Raw genomic sequence first — 15,742 nt, forward strand, 5'->3', positions numbered from 1 at the left:
ATTATATTCTTTTAAAGAAGATCACACTTCATCCCAGAAGACAGCAAACAGGACTGGTCCCTGTTTTCCCTCTCCTGGGTCAACACAGGGCAGGCTGTATCCTGCTTCTGTAAACTCCTTCTTTTAGAGCCCCCTGATTAGAAGCAGGGTTTAAGAGGAAAAGATGACCTTAGGTGTGCTTTCAGCATTGGGTTGAACTTCAGTTAGCGAAAGAACTTTTTTATTCATCAATGAAATAAAAAATATTATAACGTTTTCTGTATGTTTTTAATTGAGCTGAATTATTTTTACAAGAGGGCGGGTCAATTCTTGAATTCATTTGGCATCCTGAGTCAGCTAATGTTTTCATCTCCTGTACAACTTAGATTTTGAGTATCTGCATACAGATAGCATCTTATTGCAATTTACCTAACTTGCCAGCACATCATAGCACATCATGGTTAACTTCTCCTTTTTATAACAGAATTTTTCTTCTTTTTCTATTAATAGTTTTAAAAAAAACATAAGCTATATTGAGAAGGGTACACATTACAGGTTGGACTTGATGATCTCAGAGGTCCTTTCCTACCTTACTGATTCTATGATTCTATGATAAACAGTTATGCCTTTTTAGAGACAGGAAAAATACCAAGACTTTTAAATGCCATTTATTATTCACCATACAAGTTTTAAAGGCATTTTGATCATTCACATTCAACTTCTCTAGCTGTAGATAAAGAATAAGAGAGCAGCAAAGTTGTTTAAAAACAGCTAGGTTAAATAAGTTTTGTTTTTTTCATTAATAGTTAAACCAACAAGTTCTTCCAGGAGCAAACAAATGCACCGAGCCTGATTTCCTAGAAATTTGCACAGCAAGCCTATTGCACGAGTGTAACACCTTCGTGCGCTCCCTAGGGTCTACAAAGGACCAGGTTCACCCAGCAGCCTGCAGTCATCGGTGTATCTGTCTTGTCCACACAGCTGCTTAGTTTTATGAAAAAAAGCAGAATTTTCTGTATCTTTGGGACCTTCATGCTTTTGCAAATATGACCAAAACTGGCTCTTGGGTTCAAAGGTTCCTAAGAAGGAGACTGGCAGAAACACAAGACAGTGTTGTAGCAAACATCCCTCCTCCTTTGGAAACCAGGCAAAACCTGGCTGGGAGGTCAGGATTTCACTTGACAAATGTACATGAAGTTTTGCAGCTATCTGCCGCGGCAGAAATTACATCTGTTAAAAGGCTAACGTGAAAAAGATACACTTAAGAACAACAAACTCTCCCCGAATCTTATCTTTTTCATGTCTCGTCATCTGTTTTGTGAGAAGTTTCTATTAACATATGTTCACAACATGATTTTTAGAAGTTGCATATTAAATTCAATCCATTATATTTTGAAATGGAGACTCTCATAAATCATTTTTTTACCCCCTTTTTTCCTCAGACTGCCTCACTCCATAGGCACAAAGCAGCTTAATTTTACATCCATAGTGAATCTGAAAATCATACTATTTGTTTCTTAAAAGCTCATTAAATGAGTGGATTTAAAAGCTACGTGAGACATTTTTCTGAACAGATACACCATAACTACAGTGATCTGTCACAACAAGGTGCCTCCTCTTCTGCAAAACATTCAAGGAAACACTACAAAATGATACAAAGCGACACGAAACTGCCACAGTTTGTTTGCCACACATTTCCTACATCAACGCTTTAACAAGTATGATAACTTGAGCTGTAAGTACCTTACAAAAAAATCCACACTCCATAACACATCTATGCAAAACACTAACTGTGGATGTGTACATAAACTACATTATAAACTAAATATAATGTACATTATAAATTACTCCTCAGTCCCTACCCTTCTCAGTTCCCAATGTCAGCTGAAAAATTAAAACATTACACCAGCTTGCACATCGATGTCTACAGGTATAAATTCATATATATATGTATGTAGACAGAATTATTCACTTTACGGGCAAAAATTTACTTATTTCTCTGAGATGGGTCCCAGTGAAATTTCAGAAACTATGACAGAAGGGAAAATTTGCTGTTTGATGGTGTTTCTTGTTTGTATTGTTTGGAAATGCTTTTTCTGAAGGTTAGATTAGCTGAGAAAGAGCACGTTAGTTACTGCAGCATAAACCACGCAGTCACAACATGCAAGCAACATTTTCCATTTGCAGGTAAGTGCAGGATAAAACGGGAATCTAGGTGAAACAGCAAAGCATTAAGATTTGGGATATCCACATTTTCCTTATCTTTAAATGAGGTTCCCAATATGAGAAAAACCTACCTTTTTTTCCTGTCAATGTTTTTTAAAATGGAGCTTTTTTAAAATGGAGAATATATGGTGGTCCACTCTACCATCCGAAATGGCATGCCAGAAAGGTGTGGAGTTTTACTGAACTTTGTCAAATTCCTTCATGAATCACAATCACCCATGATACATACGTGTGTGTGTATATATATATATATACACCGTGTGTATATATATACACACACACACACAGACACACACACATTTTTTTGTCTTGTCCTCTAGCAGAGGTACCTATTGTCAGGGGTAAAATTTCTGTTAGATGCCATGCCCATACTGTGGCAACACAGAGACATGGTGGGAAAGAGATTGTATTGCAGGATCATGCCCATTTTTCTTCTTGAGTGATTAAGTGTAACTATCGCAGGAGTAAGTAAATCTAATTCTCGGCAAGGAACACTACATTTCTGATACACAAATCTTCTGCTATGACATTATTCCAGAAAATCATCAGGCTTACTCGCTGTGAAGCCTTTCACTGAGGAAGATAAGAAAAGAAAGGGAAATGAAAATGAAGATTTTCCTTTTCTAAGCATGGGCTATTTAGATTTAAGAGACGGAAAGCACGACTTCAGATCTGTGTGGTCTGTGTAATGCCCAGCAATATATGAATTGGTTCACCTTCAATATAATATTTTTCTGATTTCTTTTCCTCGACTAATAAATTATATCCACTTTTGCAATAAAATCACAGGGTAGCGTCTGACAACACTGTTCCCCTACCTATGCTGCTGGGTATATCACCAATATTCACATGTCTCTTCAATTCAAAATAGCGAGATCACTTCAGTAAATCTATTACTACAACTGGATGAGTGGATAAAAAGATGGCAGGCGCTGGTTTGATACAATTTTATAAACAGATCAAACCCCTATTTTAATCATGCCTTAAGAAAAAAAAAAAAAGTCAGTTCTCCCTCTGTAAAATTAGCTATGTGTGAGGTGTAGAGCACATTTTTTAGCCAGAACTCTGCTGAAGCCAGGAGAAATCTGACAAGGCAGAAAAGAGCTGTAAAACTAAGTCCTGCTTTAAACTGCTGAAGAAATCAATGTATCAAGCTACTACCTTCCGTTAGATGCTTTCTGTGACAAAATCAGATTTTCAATAATATGAACATCTGTATAGTGCTTCAAACATCTTCACAGCACCTCAAGTTTAGTTAACACTTCATGAATTCTTAACTGTAATATAAAACTAACATTCAATCGGATCCAATCTTGGTAAGTCATACTACAACTCTGATTATGTATCTCACAAATGTACTGATTAGTTTGAATTTTTATTTTATATTTCCTAGTTCCCAATTATATCTGATTTTTACACAGGAAACAATTGTTAAGTACTACTATTAAGAGAATGTTTTATTTTCCTGTATTACTGATGTGAATATGAGATATATTGAGTAAATGTTCTAGCTACAGTATTTAACTTTCTGGGACCAAAATCCACAGTATGTCAGCTTTAACTTTGTAGTAAGCATCCACAAACCATTAAAACACCATGCCACCTGACACACACTGGCCAACCATTATATTTCAAGAAACACTGTCATAGTCACCTGGTTTGAAAAAAAAAAATTGGTGGAGGAATGGGGAGAGAATTAATCTAAAACCTGATTTCTTCTGCAAGTCCGGCATCAACACATATATTACTTGTGATGCATCTTTCCACCATCAAACATTCATTAACAGGTTATCTCACCCAAAAGTTTTCAAGCAGCTTTGAAAACCAAACAACTTAAATTTAAATGAACCAGAACATCACTTGCTAATATGAGATCGCTAACAACATACATCCAGCAATAGTACCGCTAGATATCCACCAAAACACACCATTGCCAGAGACCACAGCAGGCAACGGGCTGCCGCAGACGGGACTCCAGTCGAGCCTAACAGATGGCTCTCTGGATGCCATGACCGAAACTCAGATCATCACCGCTGACAACACTCAGTTCTTCAATTCTGAAGAATTTCCCAACCCTGAGAGGGACAGGGTGGCCCAGCAGGAAGACTTCTACACAGCTTCCTCCGTATTTCTTCAACCTACAACAGCCAGGCTTTTGAGTACGTTATTAATGTTTTCTCCTAATTGCTTCCAAGGGGGGAAAGGAAATTCCTTCTCTTCCATCCCCCAATACAGGATTCACAACCCACACACCATGGACTACTCAGCAGCCTGCTCCCTGTCACATTTTAATAGGCGCTACATCAAACTGAAGATCCCTTACAGTTTTTCAAGAGGAGAGGGTCATTCACGCATCTCCTCCTAAATTCATGACCAACCATACATCCAACCATATGTAGACGTGTTTACATATCATGGGGCCTCACTGCAGGCAGACTTGGCTACACGTCTGAAGACTGTTCCTATTTGTTGTAGCTACAGCAGATCTATGGGGTTTGGTTTGCACCTTCACAAGACACGCTACACCCTGCAAGTGCAGTACTCTGCCGTTCTGAGGGCACTGCTTAAGCATCTTCCTCCAAGGAACGGGGCAACTGCTTGTTATTAGCAGAACTGAAATACCTAAGGACCTCGTTTAACAAAATAGTAGTTTGACACATTCTCCCCCTCCGCCCGCTATACAATCTACTATTTTTCCATCTTACATCAGATTCCTACTCTTCCAGGACTTTGCGCAGGTATGAGAATGAGGAGCTACCTTCTCTGCTCCTGAGGAAGGCAGGATGGGTACAGAAGACACGTGGTGCAGACCTGGCTTTAACGGGCACTCCTGGCTACACAATCCCATTTTGCAAGCATGGAGCAAGCACCCACAAGCAGTGGCCTCCCTCTGCCAAGCACAACCCAGAAGACCACTGCTCTGTTATGGATTTTTCTGAAACTACCATCTAGCCCTGAGACTTTTTAAGTCAATGAAGGAACGAGACCTCCAGCGGAGGAAGAAGATGAAGGTGGGGGGAGGTTAGTCACCCGTGATTTGTACTCAGTTGCCAGGTCTCCAGCTGGGTGAAGCATTGCGTGACAGACTTGATATCCTGATCAAGTCCTTGATTTACGTTTTGGCATGCTTCACCAGCACTTCTCAGCAGGACTAGATGAATCATTGATCTGTTCCAGTACAATAATTTCTATGTATGTTCATAACCTTGGAAGAATCTATATAAAATTTGAACACACATTTAGTTTGCACAGTGCTCAGCTGGATGCTTTTCAGTCTTTAAGCGCTGAATTTTGTTCAAGTTGTGCAGTTACATTGGTGCCGCCTATGTTTGCATGTTTAAAACAAAATTAATTTGGGGGAAAAAAAATCACCGAGGTCTTAACTTAGGTCTTAAATTAAACTTTTTGTGAGATAAATAGTTCATAGATTAGTTGTATCAGACAATGTTACTCTTAAAAATCCTTGACCTCAGAAAAGCTTGATTTAATTGCTGAATAAAATAGATGTAGCAAGACAGAGAGTCAGCCCTTGAGCATTTTTCTGAATTCTGCCTTAGCCAACCTCATGCGGGTCAGACGCAAACAGAAAGAGAACTCATATACAAATGGAAGTAACTACAGCTGCCAACACTCGGAGAGCTCAAATAACTCTACCATTGCACAGTCAGGAGCTCACTGACATCACTTTTTAAAACAAAGGAAAAAAAATTTAAAAAATTATAATGAGCTAAAGAAATTTCCTGTTATTCTGCACAAGAGAAAACCCCCATCCCACATCCTTCACATATGGCAGAGACCGTCAGCATTTGCAGGCTCAGAACTAACTGAATATCTCCTTAATGAGCTTTACAGACAGTTTGCTGAAGCTGTAACTTGCAAAGCCTTCAGAGCACCAGGAGCTCCAGGCTCCCGCCTGCCCTCCCTGGGTCCCTGCCCTCGGCTTCGCAGGTGGGTGCTGCAAGGCTGAGGATCGGAGGAGCTCTGCTTCCCACCTGCCGACTCTGGAAAGACTGAGTTTACAGCCCTGCCTTCCCTTTGCTTTTCCTCCAATGAAATTTTAGGCTCAATTTGATCCTTACAGCTCCATTGCACGTCTAACTTACCACCTGGAGCAGTTCTGGCCACTAGTATAAAAGAGGAGACAATTATCTGGTTATAGAAAATATTTTACACAATGCAAACGCAGCTTTTTCCTGTATATATCTGAGAATGCCTGAGCTTTTACAGGATGTTATTTAAGAAGTATTCATTACACAATCATGTAAAGGAAACACTGAATATTTTGCATTACTGAGTCTTGCTCAAGCTGGGGGACACCAGCACATTCACTATCAACTATCAGCTCTTACTTGATAGTGAAAAATAAGCAATTTCTCTTTGTTTGTTAGATGTACATATCAGAAAACATCTGAGATTATATTAGATTAAAAACCTAATTACTGAGTGTTACTTTTAATACAGCAGGTAAAATAATTCAGGTAATATTCCGTTTAAAATAGTTCACAGAAACAATAAATCTAAAAAAGTGTTTACCTATTACTCCAACAAATTACAGCAAAGACTACTTTGACTAAAAAGAAAATTAAAAGAGCCGTTATGTTTCCCCCCTTGTCCTTTTTTTATTTTTAGCATAATCAATATCAGAAGTAAAAAGTTCTTAAAAAGTCAGGAAACGTCACTGTAGAGCTACAACACCTGGTATTCAAAATTTACTAATAATTCTTAAAAACCCTATATGAACCTTAGGCAGCAATGTCTTCTGAAGTACCAACAATGCAATTTCTTAAACTTTCTTTTATCTGTCTTTATCTTTTATGCTGCAATCCTTATACAGTGTGAAATAAAACACACGGAAATTGCTATTTTAAAAACGACACTTGAGTGCACACTTTAAAATAACAGTACTTGACACCTCTTAGGTGAAGAAGAGATTTCTGGAAATATATATATATATATTAAATCCTTAAAAGGCATTTGTAGATCAAATGACAAATGACTTTTTCAAAATTTGAACCAAAAGGAATCTCAAAGATCGGACGCTTTCACCTTTGAGTTCATTACTTAATGAGACTGCATTTTAGAATGCTCAAAAAAACCCCTAATTTTTAATTCATTTTTTCCTTCCGGAGAAACGCTGCATTTTTTGCAATGCCTTTCATTGAAACCTAGATAACTGCTTTTCAACGAGTGCATGTGCGTGCAAATATGCATATCAGTCCCAGTGTTATCTGTAATTCCGAGTACCAGCTGGCATGTTCAGCATACTTTTATTAATCGCTGCTATGCTATTTGATTGCAAGTGCACTGTAACACGAGGGAAATCCACAGGATTATGCACAATATATGATTTTAATGTGATTTTTTTAAAATTAGTATTTTATATTTTTATATTCATATTGGCTGCCCATGAATCAAATGTGTCTGAAATAAGAATGTGCTGAGAGATTGGGAGTGAAAGTGCAGCAAAAACCCATCAGACTGCTTTGGCAAGTCACAATAATAACTTCTGGCTAACTCGCTACATGCTTCCCAAAGACAACCGATAGCACATACGCAGACATTACACCCACTGTAAATGGTCACATCTTCAACTTTAGCTTACCATACATGTAAGGTAAGCGTTTCTTATACACTCAAAGAGAAAAGCATGTATATTGAGCAAGAAATACGAATAATTTATTCCTGCACTTTCCCTTTATATTCATCAGTTATTAAAGCAAACCCAAGTATTTAGTAACACACGCTAAACAAATTTGGTAATGGTCTAGAGAAGTCAATGGATTTACAGTAGGATGTCAGCCTTTGGCTTTTATGATTTCTAATAACATTACTAAATTACATTAGTACTGCTTGGGGGATGTGTTGATGTAACTCAAACTGACACTGCCTTGTCACCAAATCACAGCACATACAGCGCAGTGAAAACTTTCACACTCTTATCAGAAGCCACAAATAATGCCCCGAACATTTCAAGCTTTGAAAGTTTAGCTTTCAACATATGGCTTACCCTTTGTTTGCACCCGTGGGAAGAGGTGTGTCAGCAAGAAACTATCAGTAACCCATCAGTCTGTATTACAGAGCGACAACAGAGGGTAAATTAAATCCCAATTTCATTAAGTCAGCTTTGGAAGGTGACAAATGCAGAAAACATAATAGTGATTCTTTGCTATTTCTTTTAGCTGGGTCTAAAATTTAACTTTGCAAGGGGAGAGGAACAAATCAAATCACTTTTTTGCCTTGTTTTATCAACTACTTTATCAAACTTTAAAGAAAAAACTTGAGACAGAATTCCAGAAAGCAGCTTTTCCAATTATTTCTATATTCTGGTTTCAAGCGTTTTATTAATTTAGTTTTTCCTCAACTGTTGTAAGCAGTTATCTGTTTATTTAGTTCTTCATGCAGCAACAGAGAGAGAAAAGAAATTCTAAAATGGGAAATGAATAAATGACAATACGCAGTTAGCCTCCACTTAGAAATGCTTGCCCACTTGAGTAGTCCTCCTGAGCTCAGAATCAACACGCAACCTCAGAGAACCATCATTACAATTCCAGTTGTATCACAAGTTATACAGAATAATCACATAAAATTACAGAAGGTAGGAACAGAAGAAATGTCATATAGTCTATTCTCCACCAAAAACAAGGACTGCAGATCTACCATTCATGTCTAACCTGGTCTTCCATGATGGACACTGGCATGATGGAATCTCCGTATCCCTGGACAAACTGTTCCACTGTGTTGAGCGACTCTTAATATTAGAAAGTTTCTCCAATAGAATTATTTCCAACCTGCTTCAATTTTAGTCTATAATTTCTTTTACTTCTCACCCAAGAGAAAATTCATTATTTGTATCCTCATGAGAGAAGCACTGCATACATCAAAAGACTATTATCAGTCTAGACTTCTTCTAGACTAAACAAAACATTTCAAGTAATTTCAAGTTCCTCAAAGAATACGGTCTATAAATGTCTGATCATTCTCATTTTACTCTGGGCTCTGCATAACCTGTCCACAGATGGAGTTTTGTTACTCCAGCTGACATTACCAACGCTAGAGGAGAATGGTAACGTCACATGGCTTGCATGCTGTAGTCTTATTTATATACCCAATTACAATTACTTTTTACCACATCCCGAAACTTTTGACTCATGTTCAGTTTGTACTCTAACTCCCAGAGTGTGACCTAGGAAGAGGTTCCAAATTCTCCATCTGCACAGTTAATTCTTTCTTCCAAAGTGCAGAACCTTTCATTTGTCATTACCGAATTGCATCCTGTATTTTGGGAATATTTCGCCAATTTGCCAAACTGTTTTGAATGACATACTTATTAAATCTGTGGATAAAACCAGACAACTGGGAAGATAAGACTGGCTGGGTCTAATTATTCAGCAACTTTATTAATGATCAGGATGATGACTTACAGTGGATATTAAATCTGTGGATGAAACCAATTACCCCTGGACAATACTTCCACTCTGACAGTAAAACTCAGTAGTCAGGTTTTTCAGCCAACTTGAAGTAGGAGGTTTTTTCTACAGCGTACTTTAAGGCCTTGCTTATGAGAGTGTCACATGAGAGTCTGTCTAAAGGCTTACTGAAGATATATGATATCCGCTATTACTTCTGAATCAACAAAGCCTCTTATCTTCACAGAAGGAAGCCAGATTGACTTGACACAACTCATTTTTGACCAATAACTATGCACGCTGTTATTCAACTCCTTGTTTCTTCTAAGTAACTTCAAAGAATGTATTTGAGGAACCATCCCAGAATTTTTGGCATTTGCATGATCCTGGGCCAAACGCTAATGTTTTTCCTCACTTACTGTTTACTTATACAGTTCTCTTATTCACACCATAAGTGAAATTCAAGTTTCTTAAAATTCTATTGAAAATTTGCCACTGAACTTTTGAACCACAGTTTCACCTGATGATTAGACCCATGGTTTGATATTAATATTACTAAAAGCAGAGTCAGATTCTGAATTTCAGTTTGCTATTACATCCATTACTTTGGGGCAAGGATTATTTAGCCTAAAAATACATGACTAGAAACCTTTTGCAGTACAGCTTCTAGTCAATATATTAAGCATAGGAAAGAGAATAAAGAATGTCTCATTCTCCAGAATATTTAAAATGGCCCATAAAGTCTCACTTTCACAGAAGAAGCTGGTTTTACGCAGCAGTTTCTTCTTCTGTGAAATTGAGACTTTATGAACTGAACCATGTCTGTGAAAATCATCTATGACATAATTTATACTCTTCTAACCAAATAATGTATAAGCAGAAGGTAGAATAAAGAAGAATTATGTAATTCAATGTTTATAAAGTAGCAGACATTTGACAGGCTTCAAATTATGTCCAGGATACACTGATTGATACCATTATCCGTTAGTGTGTTTTCCCTGACATTTTATCTTAGGGCCAAAAGCCAAAAGAAAGACCACAAGCATCTAACCACAAAGTAGCTCTTATTTTCCTATTCTAGTCAGCAATTAGCTCACAGGAACAGAATTCCAAGTATTTCCAATGCCTGCAGTTAAAAATATGACTGTTTCTAAAATGAAATATAAATGTCATATGTTAAAAGCCATATTTGGGACTGTAGTCTTTAGACTACAAATATATATTCAAGTTGCACAGTAGTTACATGTAAAATATTTAATTGTGTGCAACCCTTACATAAACAGAAAGACTACTTATTTTAAAAATACATACCAAAGCATGTAGATTCTAATGTAATGTAATTGCCTTCTGCTTTTCATGAAATGGAGATTTTCTGCCCTGACTGCTATCAAATCAGAAACATGCGATGAGTGTGAGTTACCAGTTTAGGACTTGTATTTCATGACTGTGATGGTGCCTGCAAGAACTGCAGCTCAGTTTCTCCACAAAGGTTTGTAGCCATCAAATAAACACAGGTAACAGTCAAATGACAAGCCGGGGTTTCTAAAATCTAATCCATCCTCTAAGAATTATGATTTAGTCCTTTCCTAGATGCTTTTTGTAAATAAACAGCTTGTTCTTAAAAGTTTTGTAGCTGCTGCTCAAAGGGATCTCTTCTTTCTTTAATGTCAGGAGGATTTTGTTTTTCTAAATTAAATAAGCAACTACATAGACATATCCCTCAGCTCAGCAAAACTAGATAACTATTTTTAATAGAGCAGCAGCAAAAACAGGAAGAACTGACAGGAAACAGTTGGGAAAAAGAAATTAAGCCAAGGAGCTGAGACAGTAAAGAAAACGAGAAATAAGAGTACAAAAGCCGTAAATTAACTTCACTTTCACCATTTTACAAAAGTACATTTCTCAAATCCTAATTGCCATGTAAAGTTCCCCAGGAAAACACTGCATAAGGTAACAACAAAAACTAAAAAAGAAACTTTCACAGTTGCACAGTCTGTTTCTTGTTCGGCTCCTTTTCTTTTCCTTCTCCCCTTCTCTTTTGAAATTGGTTAAAAAGAAAAGAGAATATTAGGAAATTGAAATTCTCAGAAAGCCAAAATATCAAAAGTATCAGATTCTGCTGAAAAAAGGAAATGAAGAATACATCTCCTGAGTTAATATTTATTTGGCTTAAAACTCTACCGTGTTATACAGCTGCTTATATACTGCTTCCCACCTTAATTCTCTGACAGCAATTCTGTACCATGTCCCACTTTTTAAAGTTAAATTATGTCCTGTAACAGGAACGCAGGAGAGATAGCCTTGTGATTTAAGAACTGGACTGGAACTCTATGGCTCGAAGGCATCGCTACCACAAATTTTGTATCTGACCTTCTGCAGGCTACTTAAATCTTCTCCCTGAGTGGTCTATCTGTAAAATGTGAAGTGCCTCAAATGTATGTGAAAGGGTAAGGCAACTAGCTTCCAAATCTTTACTACAGAGTATATGCACAAGAAAAATCTTACAGAAAAATAATTTTAAATAAGGAAAGTAAAAAACCCACTTTCTATAATGTTTGGCAATAAACATAGGCAAAATATATCTAACAGTTTTGAAATCTTGCAAAAATAAAATCCAATCCTTACACCCTGTGAATGGATCTTTTTAGCGCCAGGATTAAAGCAGCCGGAAATCTTCTCTGCACTATGCTTCCACTCGCAAACCTTGACACTTTAATGCCAGGATCAAAGAGAAATTGAATCTGTGAAGCTCAACTGCTTTCTCATCATCTGACTTGTAATATCAGCCTTGTTCTGACCACTGCCTCGTGAGCTGGGAGCCCCACGGGTGATGTGCGGCACTGCCAGCGCCCGCATCCCCGCAGAAGGCCTTCCAGGGCAGCTGGGACAGCGAGGTCCCCGGGAGCCACAAGCACTTTATTCTCAAAGCCTGAGAACCAGAAGCTATTTCCTTTCTTTTATTTTGCATTTAAGGATGACAGGAAGATGATAAACAGCCAAAGCCCAGACACATCGATATGCTAGCAGGACAAAAGCCCTTTGTGATTGACAGACAAAACCTCAAGAAGGGGAGGAGACCCCCTTTTTCTTCCTTTGGGGATGGCTCTGGACAGAGACGCCTGAAATTTTAGCCCTCAAAAGCTTCTCCCATTACCACCAGATCACCTTGCAGGTAAACACCTTCCTGGTTCACTGAGTCACTGTTACGTATCTGAAAAAGAATCTCCACTGAAAAGTGATAATGGTGGAAAAATCCTCCCTATTGTACAGCCATAATTCTTGCACCGCTTGTCTGCAGGCAATGCATTTCCTCTCTTGAGGAGGCCATGCAACTGGATCCAACTACATGGAAAGCAATCTGTTAAAACGAGAACAAGATTTACTGTTGGAAAGAACAGGTTTAAATAAATTCCAGGAGCCTATATACCATATGTCTAAAAGTGACCAAACATGTAAATTTAAATTTAATCTCTTCATATTATATTCAAAAGTTAGTATTTTCTATAAAAGAGTAAACTTACTGATTTAGCAAATGCAATGAACTATTTGCAATAACTGGTGTTCCATTTTAACTCCTAAAGAAACTAATTATTTCTGTAGACTCTTTAGTTACATTTTCAATAGTGTATACACTGTACTAAAATCCCCATTTCAAGTTGTTTTATAGCATGCAAATCGGCACATGTACCATGCAAAGTGGCAACAGAAACCATACGATACTTTTATCGAAATGTTTTCCTTTCTTCCCATATAGTCGTAAAATCATTTGCACTACTTAATCCACGGGAAACAACAAAGCAAGCCACCCGAGTTCAGCGTAAAAGCGTTTTTGTTTCTGTTTAAAAGCAGTGAAGCCCAACAAAAGAGAAGTCACCCACTTTAAGAGCATCTTCTTGACTTTTGACGTGTGTATTACTAAGGAACAGATGGATCAGCATATCTCATTATGAAAAGCTGCAACCACAAAAAAAGCTAGGAGAGACAGGAATTAGAACAGCATTTTCTTCACTCGCTGACAGCTGAGAAAGCCTACTCTGCAGCCCTTCTGCATATTGAAGGATCAGGAGCAGCGCGACTTAACCAGGGGAAAATAAAAAACCAGCTCGACTTCAGCCCACACAGTTAATATTCTTCGTTTGGATCTAATCTAACCATAGCTTATACTTTCAAGAACAGAGCTAGTTTGAATAACAGCAGTAAAATACATACCCACTATTTCAACCCACTATCACCTTTTCAACTTGAAAGACAAAGTGAAAAGTAGTATGAACCAGGACTGGAAAACCTCCTTTAACAAGAAAGGTGGTTCAAGGGATTTGAGGCAGTATCCATCTTTTAAAAAAAAAGCCAAAAGGACAATGATAACCTTTTTTCTAGGGTATCATTTGAGCATAATAAAGGTTTCAGTAATACTTGGCTATATAAAAACAGAGTCAAAGACACAGAGTGCCGCAAGAGCGTACAATGTTTCTCTATTGGATCAAGGGGAGGAAAAAAAGGGGGAAAAATGACCTGGTGACTTGTAAATTAGGTACTTGGATGATCCAATATGCTTTCAAATAAGTACTCTCTCTAAAGATCTTTAGTAAAATCGAAGACACAAAGCTGCACTACAGCTCTAACAAAGCAATCACCCATGTTCTCACACTCCTTTAGCTACAGCTGGTTCATGGCTGGTGGAAACCCTGTCCTGCTTGGCCTCTTGCTCCTTCACTGCGGATACTGTCCTGTCTCCCCTCCTTGCATTTCTCTTTTCTTCTCTGGTGAAGCGGCATATCTGATAACGAGAGCAGGTAAAGGGGGAGCAGCCAGTTCTGGCACTCGGCATAGCCCATCAGTCACCCTCAAGTGTATAGCGAGGCGAAGGAGTGAGAGGGATTCAAAGAAGAAAACATTTTGAAAGGCACTCGAGAGGAGCATCCCTTTCCCTGCCACACGCAGCGCCCAGCCAGAGCCTCCTCCCAGCCCCTTCCCTCCCCTCGGCTCCCACGGCCACTGCCAACAACCGACCGCAACGCGGGGAAGCAACACAAATCATCTGTCTCTGCTGATAATAACACTGCTGCTGCTGTAGACTCTATCTCACCTTTCCTATCCTCTCTCCCACTTTTCAGGAGAGACTGCGGAGCTGCCGGCTGGGACGGGGGGAGGCAGAGACCGGCACTGGGCACCAGCACGGCTCTGCACCAGGATGGCACCAGGTAACAGCTGCTCTGATTTCTAAGAGATGCTTCTCTTCTCCTAAAACTTACTATCAAAAGGAGTGTTTGAGATATTGTAAAGATATTTATGCTTATCCCTTTGAACACCTATAACTTACAATATAGACTCTCAGGTTTGGTTTTGTTCCCTCGTGCCTACAGACCTGCACTCTGTGACCTCTGTCCAGAGACAGGCACGGACTTCTTGACCCTGCTTGGCCTGGCATGACAGCCATGCCGTGGCTGACAGTAAAATGATGAGTGCAGGAAATATAAACTGATGTGGCATGCATTTCCTCGGAAGAAACGGTAAATTCAACAGGCATCGAGTGATTAACAATCACCATCAAAATGTCCAAAGTTCTCTCTCGGGATATCTTCAGGAAAGTAGTCCGATACCTCCTGGTACCTTAAGACTAAAATGAGTATGCTCTAGTAACGTTGCAGTATCACAAACATATATATTCAGAAGGTAAGCATGAATATTAAATGTTACATTCTAATCCCTAAACTTACTATATCGTTATCACATACTTTCTCAAGAAAATTTATACAGCAACAGGAGAAACCTTATTAAACTGAACATTATTTGACAGATGCCTAATTTAAAGGAATACTTTAAATCTTATTCCCAAATTGGCAAAAAATATGACAGACATCAGGTGAATATTACCAAAACTGCATGTGAAATTCAGTTACAAGTCAATGATAACATGGCCATGTATTTTTTGAAAGACAGAAATAGAGCAACAACAAATTTAAATTGCCTTCCCAATTCATCAGATGCATCAGAAGTATAAACGGTTTCTCTTTTTACTCTTGACAAGGATCTAATGAGATTAAAAAGTTCGCTACAGTTTTGTACTTTATAGTACTGTACAAATTAAAACAATCTTATTTAGAATTCAGAAGGAGGTTTTCAAATATTTG

At 38.2% G+C, this 15,742-nt stretch overlaps 1 protein-coding gene across 2 annotated transcripts in view; it reads right to left on the reverse strand.

Moving 5' to 3' along the window:
* Positions 1-15,742, reverse strand: part of TMEM135 (transmembrane protein 135) — a 184,917-nt gene that overhangs the window by 40,585 nt on the left and 128,590 nt on the right. The window lies entirely within an intron of this gene.

Source organism: Nipponia nippon, unplaced genomic scaffold, assembly GCF_047370975.1.
Source record: "Nipponia nippon isolate SJK-2023a ecotype South Korea unplaced genomic scaffold, ASM4737097v1 scaffold_2, whole genome shotgun sequence".
NCBI classification, from domain to species: Eukaryota; Metazoa; Chordata; class Aves; order Pelecaniformes; family Threskiornithidae; genus Nipponia; species Nipponia nippon.